Raw genomic sequence first — 13,460 nt, 5'->3', positions numbered from 1 at the left:
CGTACTATCCCTAGCAGTCAGCTACTATATTTTTATGAAATCAGAATACCCCTTCCTTTTAGTAAAGCAGATGCTAAGGTCAAGTGGTAGGTTGGTGTTTGGTGGACCTGTTTAGTCTATCAACCCTTTTGTCAAATAAGTTTCCCAATAGTGCATACGGCTGGAATAAGACCTCTGAACACTAGGATTATGTGAAAACAACTGAAACACTTTGATTGCTTTGGAATTTGATCACTTTCCCTTTTAAGAGTTTTTTTTTTTAACATATATACTAAGTGGAAACTTTCTAGTGTGCTTTTCACATCTGTAAGTAAAGTTACTAATGAAGGTGCAGTTACAGACATGATAGTCTGAGTAGCTTGTACGCTACTATGGAAGGCCTGCACAGGATGGCTACTGTCGTATAATACTTTTTACTCACCAAATATGTAGAGTGTACACAGGAAACTTCTGTGACGTACAGCACTAAGTTCGACAGTACACATACACACATACGGTAATGCATGACTAAAGGGGCCCTCCACCCGCATTACCCTATAATTGCCTTACCCTATATGTGTTGCAAAAGACTGCTGGTTGTAGCCAGATGTACAGTGCCTTGTTCACCATACATGTGGCTCAGAACAGGGACTTTCTTGGAGCAGGCTTTATCTTGAACAATATAAAACCTAGGAGAAACACTTTGACCTAGGTGCATGTATGACTAGCAGGGGCAGGGCTAGGAGAAATGTTGCTGTGGCAAAAGCTAGACCTAGACTGGTTTTGGCTCCATTCCTCTCTGGAAGAGGATGCTGGACTAGGGACTCTTTCCACAGCCTTTCCAGAAGGATCGGTACATAAACGTTTTTGGAACAATACTTATACAAGACATATGCTAATCTTTAACACTTGCACTCCCGTTATACTTCAATGTATGGTATTAACGCAATGTGATGTATAAAACACTTTTGCACGTTCACTCACAGTATCCCTGTGCGTACACTGTGGGCTCCTGCTGTATGACGCATGCTCAGCAGGTGAGCATGCATCATACCCGGTGGGTCCCGGATGTTATCGGCAACCAGTACCCACGGCTAATGCCCGACATCACAGATCGGGCTGATGTCTGGCATTAACCCTTTAGACGCCGCGATCAAAGTTGATTGCGGCATCTAAAAGCAGTTAATTCCGTTCCCATCTTACCTTCCTCCCAGCCGTCCAATCGGTGCTCCAGGCTTTCAGTCAGCTTTGCTAGGCTGAGGCAATGGAGCACCGATAACACTGATCAATGCTCTCCTATGGAGAAGCATTGATCAATGTATGCAATCTAAAGATTGTATGTTATAGTCCCCTATGGGGGACTAAAATAGTGTAAGAAAATCTAGTTAAAAAAAATAATGGCCCAAGAGGGAAGGGTTAAGAAAGCTTTCTAATGGCCACAGGACAATTACTGATACTTGGCAGCTGGAAAACAGGTATTGGGACACTACGTTTGCACCTGTGCACTCATCTTCAGGGCACAAGTGGAGTCAGCAGTTTTAACATAGGCACTTCCTGTATAATTGCAGACACAGGCAAACCGATTCATGCCTATGTACTATATGCCTATGCAGGGGCGCAACTATAGGGGTGGAGAGGTAGCAGTTGTATCGGGGGCCTTGGTTCCCAAGGGGGCCCCAAAGACACTGACAGTATTATAAATAGCACATGTTACAGATTTTGCATTGGGGTCCAGAACCTGCATTAACGCCTCTGTGACTATGTATTAGAAATTGCCGGGATTGGACAACAGAATGTCTAGGTCTGGCCTAGCCTTATGGTGATGTACAAAGGAGACACCAATTAATGCAGCCTAATGTCCTATTATACCAAACTACAAACTGTGTATTTGGGATCAAACTGCACGTAACTATCTGTAGATATATTGTGATAAATTATTAACCCTTTTATGCCAATGAGTCAGTGTACCTTAAAGGGGTATGCCGCCTTAGACCACTAATTCCTTATCCAAAAGATAGGGGATAAGATGTCTGATCGCGGGGGTCCCGCCGCTGGGACCCCCTGCAATCTCTGTGCAGCATCCGTCATTCTGTTCCTGTTCCTGCTTCAGTCTCAGAAATGCTGGTTTTCCAAGATGAGACATGACGGAATGCCACGCCCCCTCCATTCATGTCTATGGGAGGGGGTGTGATGGCCTTTTTGGAATAAAACCTTCTTGAGGTACATTTTATTTATTTATTTGTGTATGTATTTATTTTATAGACAAAGTATTTTCTCCTTTTCTTTTGTAAAACGTCCTATATGTAATTTACTGTGGTTAATATCTTTAGGCAAGAATACAATACTCTAATCATTCTTCTTGTTTTGTGTTAGGAAATGTGTGTACTTCAAACTGGGTGTATATTAACCCCTTCCCGCAGAATAACTTATTTAAACATCAAGTTATGCAGGTAGTTTGCACATCTTGACGTTTATATAAGTCATTAAGTTAACCCGGCAATGCGCGGCATCACACGGGTTAACAGGCAGAACTCCCGCTGTTACCAACGGGAGACAATGTCTGCAAGCCCCCCAGGCCATCTGTGAATGGTCCTGGTCAACGATCACTGTAATTGGTCCCTGTGGACCAATCACAGTGTCTCAGCTGACTGTGGGGGGTGAAAGTTCAGATCCCCCGCTCTGCCCACCCCTAGAAGTCCGGGCAGAATGGGGGAAGAGGACCCCGAGAGCTGCGGGGAACAATGCGGCGGAGGGGAACGGCGGCACTTACCTGGGACCGGCGGCAGGCAGCAGGGACCGGCGGCAGGCCATTGGAGGAGGCAGCAGCGGCGGCATCAGAGGCAGCAGTGAAGATTGCTGTAAAGTGATATTCACTGCTGCTTCTAGCCTTTGGCTATCTGGGCATGCTGGGAGTTGTAGTTTCGCAACATCTGGAGGGCCACAGTTTGGAGACCACTGTGCAGTGGTCTCCAATCTGTGTTCTTCCAGGTGTTGCAAAACTCCAACTCTCAGCATGCCTAGACAGTCCAGGCATGCTGGGAGTTGTAGTTTTGTAACATCTGGCTATTCAGATGTTGCCAAACTACAACTTCCAGCATGCCTGGACTGTCTGGGCATGCTTGGAGTTGAAGTTTTGCAACATCTGGAGGGCTACAGTTTGGACACCACTGCACAGTGTTCTCCAAACTGTTCTGCTCCATTTGTTGCAAAACTACAACTCCCGGCATGCCCTTTGTCTGTCTGGGCATGCTGGGAATTATAGTTTTGCAACAGCTGGAGGCACACGAGTTGGGAAACACTGAGTTAGGAAACAGACAATGTTTGCCAACCCGTGTGCCTCCAGCTGTTGCAAAACTATTACTCCCAGCATGCCCTTCTGTCACTGCATGCTGAGAGTTGTAGTTTTGCTACAGCTGGAGGCCCCCCCCCCCCCCAATGTGAATGTACAGGGTACATTCACACGGGTGGGGGTTTACAGCGAGTCTCTCACTGCAAGTTTGAGATGCAGCAAATTTTCCGCTGCAGCTCAAACTCCTAGCGGGAAACTGGCTGTGAACTCCTGCCCGTGTACCCTAAAAACACTACACTATACAAAATAAAGAGTAAAACACTACATATACATATACCCTACACAGTACCCCCCCCCCCCCCCCCCAAATAAAAATGAAAAACATTTGGTACAGCACTGTTTTCAAAACGGAGCCTCCAGCTGTTGCAAAACAACAACCCCCAGTATTGCTGGACATGCACTTTGGGTGATAGAGAGCACTTGCCTCGGCTCTTAAATTGACTGTCCAGGCAAAATGGAAGTTTTTCAACAGCTGGAGGCACCCTGCTTGGGAATCACTAGCGTAGAATACCCCTATGTCCACCCCTATACAAATCACTAATTTAGGCCTCAAATGAGCATGGTGTTCTCTCCCTTCGGAGCCCTGTCGTATTTCAAAGCAACAGTTTAGTGCCACATATGAGGTATTTACCCCTTATGAAAAGGTAAAGTTGGGGTCTACTCCATGATTTGCACAGGGATGGCTGATCATTACAGCGGTTCTGACATAAAAACAAAAACACCCACATGTGAACCACATTTTGGAAACTACACCCCTCACGGAATGTAACAATGGGTATAGTAAGCCTAAACTACCCACAGGTGTTTGAAGAATTTTCGTATTTTTTCACTAAAATGCTGGTGTTATGCCAAAATTTTCATTTTCACAAGGAGTAATAGGAAAAAAGCCCCCCAAAATTTGTAACGCAATTTCTTCTGATATAAATACCCCATATGTGGATGTACAGTGCTCTGCTGGCGCACTACAGGGCTCAGAAGAGAAGGAGCACTTTTGGAGAGAGAATTTGGCTGGAATTGAAGGCCATGTGCGTTAACAAAGCCCCCATAGTGCCAGAACGGTGGAACCCCCCACCTGTGACCCCATTTTTGAAACTACACCCCTCACAGAATTTAATAAGGGGTGCAGTGAGCATTTACACCCCACAGGTGTCTGACAGATTTTTGGAACAGTGGTCCGTGAACAGGGGTGTGGAAATTAAAAAAAAAACTACTTGTCCAAGGGACTAAAGCGGAACACAATCTACTTGTCCCTCAAGAAAATCCACTTGTCCTGGTAGATAAAATAATTTCAAACAAAATAGTACGATTCACCTCACTAGACCACCAGGGATGGATATAAGATCCCTTCAGATACTGCTGTCAACTTAGACAGCGGTGATCTAATGGTTTAATAGCGGCGGGAGAGCTGTAGCTAGCTCTTTTTATACCCAAGGCAACCCCCCCCCCCCCCCAATCTGACCCCTATAACTCCAATCTTTCCATATACAGGGATGAAGGTAATCTTGTGTGGCATGATCTGTAGTTTTTATCGGAACTTTTATTAAGAAAGGGGCTTATTCACATATATACGCACTTCTTAAAATATTTTAATCACTATTTTTCAGTCTTCATAGGGACTTATATATGGAGACTTTTGATTGGATAACAGTGAACAGCGCTGTGTTACTGGGGGGGAGGGGGGGGGTTCTGCTTCTCCAGTTTATGTGCTGCATTTTATTATGTGTCAGAAAATGCTGGAAGTTGCATTTAGTTACTAGATAACTACAACACCCAGCATGCCCTGATACAGCATGTTGCACTGTATAGTAGTACAGTTAAGGTTATTGTGAAACATGCTGGGAGTTGTAGTTTTGGTTTGTGTCAGCTGCAGAGCCATAGGCTGTGTCAAGGAATACTGGGAATTGCAGTTAGAAACTACAACACCCAGCATGTCCTGATACAGCCTATGGCTCTGCAGCTGACCTGAACCAAAACTACAACTCCCAGCATGTTGCACTTTATAGTTCTGCAGTTTAGATTAAATGGTGTAACATGCTGGGAGTTGTAGTTTTGGTTCGGACGTGTTTTCATGCATCCGTGGGGCTCTTGGTCGGCGGGTGAGTATGAAGGGGGTGGGATTCTGGGGGTGCAATTTAGTGCGGGTGGCCAGAAGCCACTAAAAATAAATAAAATTATATAGCACAACTGGCAGCAGCACTTGTCAGTCCGCCCCTGAACAAAACATACATGCATACACATATCATACATACACATAATAGGGCCACTGCCCCCTATATCATACATAGACACATCATACATACACCTGCCGCTGCCCCCCCCACATCATACATTACATACATACATCACACATATACCATACACACATCATATATACATACACTCACACCGTAAATATACACCATACATATACACACATCATACATACACCTACCACTGCCCCCTATATAATACATTACATACACACATCATATGCACACATCATACATACACCCGCCGCTGATACACCCCACATCATACACACATCACACATACACGGACACCATACGCATATACACTTCATATATACACATGACACATACACCATACACTTCATATATACACATGACACATACACCATACATATGCACACATCATACATACCCCCCCCCCAATCATACATTACATACATATACAACCACCCTTCCCGCCGCCTGCATGCTCGGCCTCCTCACCTGAGCCGGTGTGAGGTGTAATCCCCAGCCCGTGCAGTCTCCTCACACACGTCCTCTCCCCGCTCTGTATTTCCCCCGTGAATACTTGAAACCTCCCCTTGATAAATGAGGTCCTGTGTAGACAGAGCAGGGGGAAGGGAGAGGCTGTGTGTGGGGGAGGGAGGAGCTGTGTACGTCCTCATTCTCCCCCTGTCTTCTTGTATTATTTGTCAAACGCCAGAGGGGTGTAAATGCTCATTGCACCCCTTATTACATTTCGTGAGGGGTGTAGTTTCCAAAATGGGGTTGCATGTTGTGGGGGGGTCCACTGTTCTGGTAGCATGGAGGCTTTGTAAACGCACATGGCCCCTAGAATTACATTCCATTCAAATTCTCTCTCCAAAAGCTCCTTCTCTTCTGAGCATTGTAGTTCACCTGCAGAGCACTAAAAGGGTACTCTGGCGCTAAGACTTCACACCCCCTATCCAAAGGATAGGGGATAAGATGTCTGATTGCTGGTGTCCCGCCGCTGGGGACCCCCGTGATTTTTCACGCAGCACAGCTATCACGCCCCCTCCCATAGGCTTGCATTGAGGGGGTGGAGCGTGACGTCACACAGGACAGAGCCGTGACGTCAATACTCCCGCCCAGTGATCGGCAGTCATCAGACGCGGAGCGAACATGCTCCGGGGGCTGATGGTAACAGGATGCTGCGTGAAAGATCACGGGGGTTACCAGCGGCGGGACCCCCGCGATCAGGCATCTTATCCCCAATCCTTTGAATAGGGGATAACATGTCTTAGCGCCAGAGTACCCCTTTAACATCCACACATGGGGTATTTCCATACTCCGGCGTGTTCACCATACACGCACCAGCTCTGGACACCGCTCCGGCACTCGCTGCCATTGCAGCGTTTTTTGCGTGCATCTCTATCAACAAACTCACCCGGTGGTCTCTCAAGCTAGCCCAGTATCCACACATAATCGTTGCGCCCAGGACCCTGAGGGGAACGAATGGTGGATTACTGATCGCTTTAAGCTATTAGAGAGACACAGGCAGTGATACACCATATTCTTGTATACTATTTGGAGTACAATGTATCTGTTCTCCATATTACTATTTGGATACATATATTATATGAAGTTGATTTCTAGTCCCCTGATGAAGTTGTGGGAACAAAGTTACTTACCAGTTCCACCCATGGAAACGCGTTGGGACAAGGGACTCTAAAACAGTATATTTAAAATGCAGTTATTCTGTTCTTATAGTATCAGTTTTGATATGGTGGCATGTTGACAAGTACTAATTGTTACAGCCTTTATCGTGACACGAGGCTGATATATGAGCGCCATACGCTAGCCAACTAGCTCTCTAGCGTTGATTCGCTTTTTTTCTCTTTTTGTTTGGTTGCACTATTTGAGCACTATTATTTGATACAGATAATATTTTTAAGCGATTAACTATTAAAAGTTACATTTTAATAAGGCACCTCAATCCTATATAGGGACCACTTTTTTCTACTTTCAGAAGAAATGTGGTTACACATTTTGGGAGGCATTTTCCCTCTTGTAAAAATAGTACATTTGGGGGAAAAAACTGCATTTTTGTGAAAAAAGGTTTTTTGATTTACATATCCGACTTTAACGAAAAGTCGTCAAACACCTGTGGGGTGTTAAGGCTCATTGTACCCCTTGTTATGTTCCTTGAGGGGTGTAGTTTCCAAAATAGTTTGCCAGGTGTTTTTTTTTTTATATTTTTTTTTTGTGTGGCTGTTTTGGCACCATAGGGGCTTCCTAAATACGTCATGCCCCCCAAAAACCATTTCAGCAAAATTCACTCTCCAAAAAATTGTCGCTCCTTCCCTTCTGAGTCCTCTACTGCGCCTGCAGAACACTTTACATCCACATATGAGATACTTCCTTACTCAAGAGAAATTTGGTTACACATTTTGGGGGGCATTTTCTCCTTTTACCCCTTGTAAAAATTCAAAAACTGGGTCTATAAGAACATGCGAGTGTAAAAAATTGATATTTAGAATGTTCTCCTTCACTTTGCTGCTATTCCTGTGAAACATCTAAAGGGTTAACAAACATTCTGAATATCGTTTTGTATACTTTGAGGGGTGCAGTTATAATGGGGTCATTTATGGGGTATTTCTAATATGAAAGCCCTTCAAATCCACTTCAAAACTGAACTGGTCCCTGAAAAATTCTGATTTTGAAAATTTTGTGAAAAATTTGAAAATTGCTTCTGAACTTTGAAGCCCTCTGATGTCGTTCAAATAGTTTAGGGTGCCCTAAATACTCACCTTTTCACAGTTCTTGATACACTTTTTTTATGTAGGTTTATAGTTTGTAAATTCAGGGACTTAGATGGACTTGAACTTTGAACTTAATTTTAATAATGTGAGTGCATATCAGGTATTGGGTGGGGAAGTGTGTATTAGGCATACACGCTCCTCAACGCAAACACCCCTGACTGTAAAATCTTGCCCATCACCTGATATTCGCTACCATTGTTAAAGGAAAACTGTCAGTAAACTCCCCCCGCTCTAACCAGAGGCACTGGCTGGTAGTGTGGGGGACGCTGATCAATATGCTGCCTACCATGCCCGGATCTGCACCGCCGTTCACCCGTTATCTTCATTCTTCTGGAAATGAAAATGGGCTGCTAACTGGTACACCGGGCTCTCTGGCACTCTGACATTAGCGCCGCTCATCCGCAGCGCCACCCGGCTTATAAATATTAATTTCCTCCCTCCGACTGTTCCTCCCCTTCAATCTCTGTACTGGACTACACTGAGGAGGGAAGGAATGAATATTCATAAGCCTAGCAGCGCTGCGGATGAGCGGTACGGACGTCAGAGTGCCAGAAGGAACCTTGTAACCCCGCCCGTGCCAGTTAGCAGCTCATTTGCATATCCAGAAAAATGAAGCTAACGGGCAAATGGCGGGGTGGATCCGGCCATGGTAGGCAGCATATTAATTAATAAGTGTCCCCCCTTGCTACCTCTGGTTAGTGCGGGGAAGTATACTGACAGTTTTCTTTAAAATTAATATTCAAAAGAAGAAAATACATACCGGTATCGGCTAGTGGAAGCGCAGCACACTTGATCAAAAAATGGAGGCTCTTAGCGTATTTTTTGATCAAAACGTGTCCCCCCATCCACCGGAGGTGGCCTCCATTTTTTGACCAAGTGTGCTGCTGCAATCTTTTTTTTTGTATACTCTGTATTTGCCACAGCAGCGTCCACCTGTGTATTAGGTAGTTGTGCTGGCTATTTTTCTTTTTGTTTGTTTGTGCAACTTAGGGGGAATAGCACCCTCTGTAGCCGTGCACCCCTCCCCTTTTTCACAGGAGGTATTTTAAAGGGGTACTCCATTCCCTTGCTTTCGGAGCTCCGCTCCCCAGTGCCCGGAAGTTATTGTTCTGAACGATGTGTGTGCGGGCTTCCGTGTTCACGACGTCACGAGGGGCGGCCCTGAACATGGAAGCCCGCACACATATCATTCGGAATAATAACTTTTGGACGCTGGGGAGCGGAGCTCCGAAAGCAAGAGAAACGGAGTACCCCTTTAAATTGATAATGGATCCAGCATGTCACCCAGTCAGAGGCTATATGCCCAGCAGAGGTGAGTGAAATGAGTGTTAGACTCATAATGTGTGTTAGGGTCCCATCCGAAATGAGGCCACCTCCGTGTGGTGGATGGGGGGACATGTTTTGATCAAAAAGTAGAATTGGTGGCGCAAGAAATAAGCAACATGGATTTTTAGGTGCAAAACTGAATGATTTTTTAACCCCTTAACGACCAAGGACGTATATTTACGTCCTTGGCCGGCTCCCACCATGTAACTGAAGCCAGGACCCGGGGCTAATAGCGCGCAGCAGCGATCGCGGTGCCGCCCGCTATTAACCCTTTAGACACGGCGTTCGGAGTTGAACTCTGCGTCTAAAACGAAAGTAAAAGCTTCCCGGCTGCTCAGTGGGGCTGATCGGGACCACCGCAGTGAAAATGCGGTGTCCCGATCAGCTAGGACACGAGTGGAGGTCCTCTTACCTTGCTCCGTCGTGTACGTTCGGCAATTGATTGCTCCAAGCCTGAGACCGCCGATAACAAGATCAGTGTGTGTAGTGTTATAGCCCTCTATGGGAGCTATAACACTGCAAAACAAAAATAAAATAAAAATAAATGTGATTTAACCCTTTCCCTAATAAAAGTCCAAATCACCCCCTTTCCCCATTAAAAAACAAAAAACAACTTGTAAATAAAAATAAATAGAAACATATGTGGTATCGCCGCGTGCATAAATGTCCAAACTATAAAAATATATCATTAATTAAGCCACACGGTCAATGGCGTATGCGCAAAAAAATGAATAAAAAGCCATCAAAAAGTCAGATCAATACAAAAATGGTGCCGATAAAAACTGCAGCTGCAAAAATTAGCCTTCATACCGCCCCATATGCGGAAAAATTTTAAACTTATAGGGGTCAGAAGATGACAATTTTAAATGTATAAATTATCCTGCATGTAGTTATGATTTTTTCCAGAAGTACGACAAAATCAAACTTTTATATAAGTAGGGTATCATTGTAATCATATGGACCTACGGAATAAAGATAAGGTGTAATTTTTCCTTAAAAATGTACTGCGTAGAAACGGAAGCACGCAAAATTTACAAAATGGCATTTTTTCTTCAATTTCGTCGCACAATGATTTTTTTTTTCCGTTTCGCCGTAGATTTTTGGGTAAAATGACTAATGTCACTGCAAAGTAGAATTGGTGTTGCAAAAAATAAGCCATCATATGAATTTTTAGGTGCAAAATTGAAAGGGTTATGAATTTTAAAATGTGAGGAAGAAACAACGAGGGCAAAAAATGGAAAAACCCGTGGTCCTTAAAAGGTTAAAGATAAGGAGGAAAAAATGAAAGTGCAAAAACGGAAAAAACCCTTGTCCTTAAAGGGGTTAAGGTGAAAATGAGCTGCGTCCTTAAGGGGTTAAAACACACATAGCTTCTCCCCTAATAAAAATAAAATCACCACCTGTTTCCATTTTTCTAATAAACCTCCCCCCCTCCCCCACACACATTTGGTATTGCCATATGCAGAAATGTCCGGACTGTTAAAACATGAATATGATCACCTTTGGTAAACAGCGTAAACATAAGAAAAAATAAAATCTGACATTGCTCCTTTTTGGTCTCATCACATCTTAGAAGAATATCGTATAAAAAGTGATTCAAAAGTCATATAAGCGTAAAATAATACGTATGTAAAAAGTAGGGATGCACCGAAAGGGAAATTTCGGGCCACAACAGAAAATTTAGGCTGTGCTTGACCGAAAATCCATTGCCCCGCCCCTTTTTTAAATATAGTTTTTGTTACATTTTATTACCTTTTTTTGTGATGTGATGTGACAAAATCAGCAAATTTAGCGTTTGAAATTTTTTTGCGTTTACGCTGTTCACAGTGCAGGATCAGAAACATAATAATTTGGCGATACCAAATATGTTTATTTTTATAATTTTTTCATATTTTTTACGTGGAAAATGGGGAAAAAGGAGGGGGATTTAAACTTTTAATATGAAAGGGGTTAATGGGTGTTTTTTTTTTATTTACTTAAAATTTTTATCTTCCACACTTTATTAGTCCCCTTTGATTTCTTATACAGATCAATGGAGTTCCATAGAACTCCATTGATCTGTGTGATCTGTGCTCATTTGGTGATCTGTGCTCAATCAAATGAAGAGCCACAGACACCAATGATGCAGAGGTAAGCCCTCCGGCTACCTCTACAGCAGTTCCAGACCCTGAAAATGGCGCTGCGGGGGGGGGGGGGGGGGGGGGCAATTCACCCCACTGAACCACCAGACATCAGCGATCTAAAAGGTTAATAGCCGGCCGCGGTGATCGCCGCATGTTGTCTATTTGCGCCGGCCCCGAGCTACAAGAATTAGGGGCTGACGGGTATGGTTGATGACGGACATCTGAGCAATCTCCTATGTCCGTCATTACAGACAGATGTCTGCTGCTGATAGTCCTGGACCTGTCTCCTGGACCTGACCCGCGGGCCCGCGTCATGTCCTCACCTGACCCATGACGTACATGTATGTCATAGGTCGGGAAGGGGTAAAGCCCCCCCAAGTATTGGAGGAAAATTCACTCAGCCGAAAATGTCAAAAGGGGCATTTTCTGCCGATAGTTTTCAGCGGACGAGATTTCTGTGCATCACTATTAAAAGTATTAAATCAATTTTAAACATACTTATTTTGTTTGAAAACTTTTTTTTAATCTTATTGTCCTAGAGCTGTAACATATAACATTTTACCATAAAGTGCACTCCCTAAAAAGGAAACACTCCAAAAATTGTGTTTTTATTTTCATTTTCCCCATACAAAATATACTTTTTTGATTGAATCTTACATTTTATGGTGATTTTTTAAGTATCATTACAAAGTTCAGTTTAGGTATAATTACAAAGTTCAATTGATTGCACAAAAAAACAACCCCTCATATTAATCTGTAGATGGAAAAATAAGAATTATGGGGGAGAATTATCAAAACCTGTCCAGGAAAGTTGCTGAGTTGCCCATAGCAACCAATCAGATTGCTTCTTTCCTTTTTAACAAGGCCTGTGAAAAATGAAAGAAGCGATCTGATTGGTTGCTATGGGCAACTAAGCAACTTTTCCTCTAGACAGGTTTTGATAAATCTTCCCCTATGTCTCTTAAAAGGCGAGGAGGAAAGGGCTGTGTCCTAAGGGAAAAATGGGCTGTGTCCTTAGGGGGTAAGGGGAGTTTATGCTTTTATCACTAACCTCAGGATATCTGCACTGCACTGTAAGTGATTTATTGTTTTCCAGCCCTCAGCACTTTTGTATCTTTTCCTTTATTTTATATTTTGCTACTACACTATAATTTCCCATTCTGTAATCCTTCTTAAGGGCTCGTTCACACGGGCGGATCCACAGCGTATTTTGCCCTGCGGATCCGCCAACGATGGACCCCTACAGTGTGTCTCAGATGTGCCTGCTCGGAGCGGCAATCAGCTACTACGAGCAGACACACTGCTGCGATGTGCGAGTCACAGCGCGGTGGACATACGTGGTGTACTCGCAGACATCGCGGCCGCTCCCCCTTCTCCCGGAGCTAGGCCAAGAGCAGCCGTGATTTGTGCAACTATACTCGCACATCGCAGTGGATTGCTGCTCCGAGCAGGCACATCCAAGACACACTGTAGGGGTCCATCGTCGGCGGTTCCGCAGTGTAAGATACGCTATGGATCTGCCCATGTGAACGAGCCCTAAGGGTGTATTCACAAGTACAGTATCCTGCACAGGATTTGAAGCTGTGTTAAATAATTTAGGTTACATTAAACTCAGCAGCATTAAACGGGTACTCCACTCAAAGGATAGGAGATGAGATGTCTGCTCTCGGGG

General features: G+C 44.1%; 1 protein-coding gene across 3 annotated transcripts in view; it reads left to right on the top strand.

The window, feature by feature from the left end:
• The window catches only part of AIG1 (androgen induced 1), a 317,798-nt gene that overhangs the window by 120,660 nt on the left and 183,678 nt on the right, over positions 1 to 13,460 (top strand). The window lies entirely within an intron of this gene.

This window comes from Hyla sarda, chromosome 3 (assembly GCF_029499605.1).
Source record: "Hyla sarda isolate aHylSar1 chromosome 3, aHylSar1.hap1, whole genome shotgun sequence".
Lineage (NCBI taxonomy): Eukaryota > Metazoa > Chordata > Amphibia > Anura > Hylidae > Hyla > Hyla sarda.
This window is presented reverse-complemented; position numbering and strand designations above follow the sequence as displayed.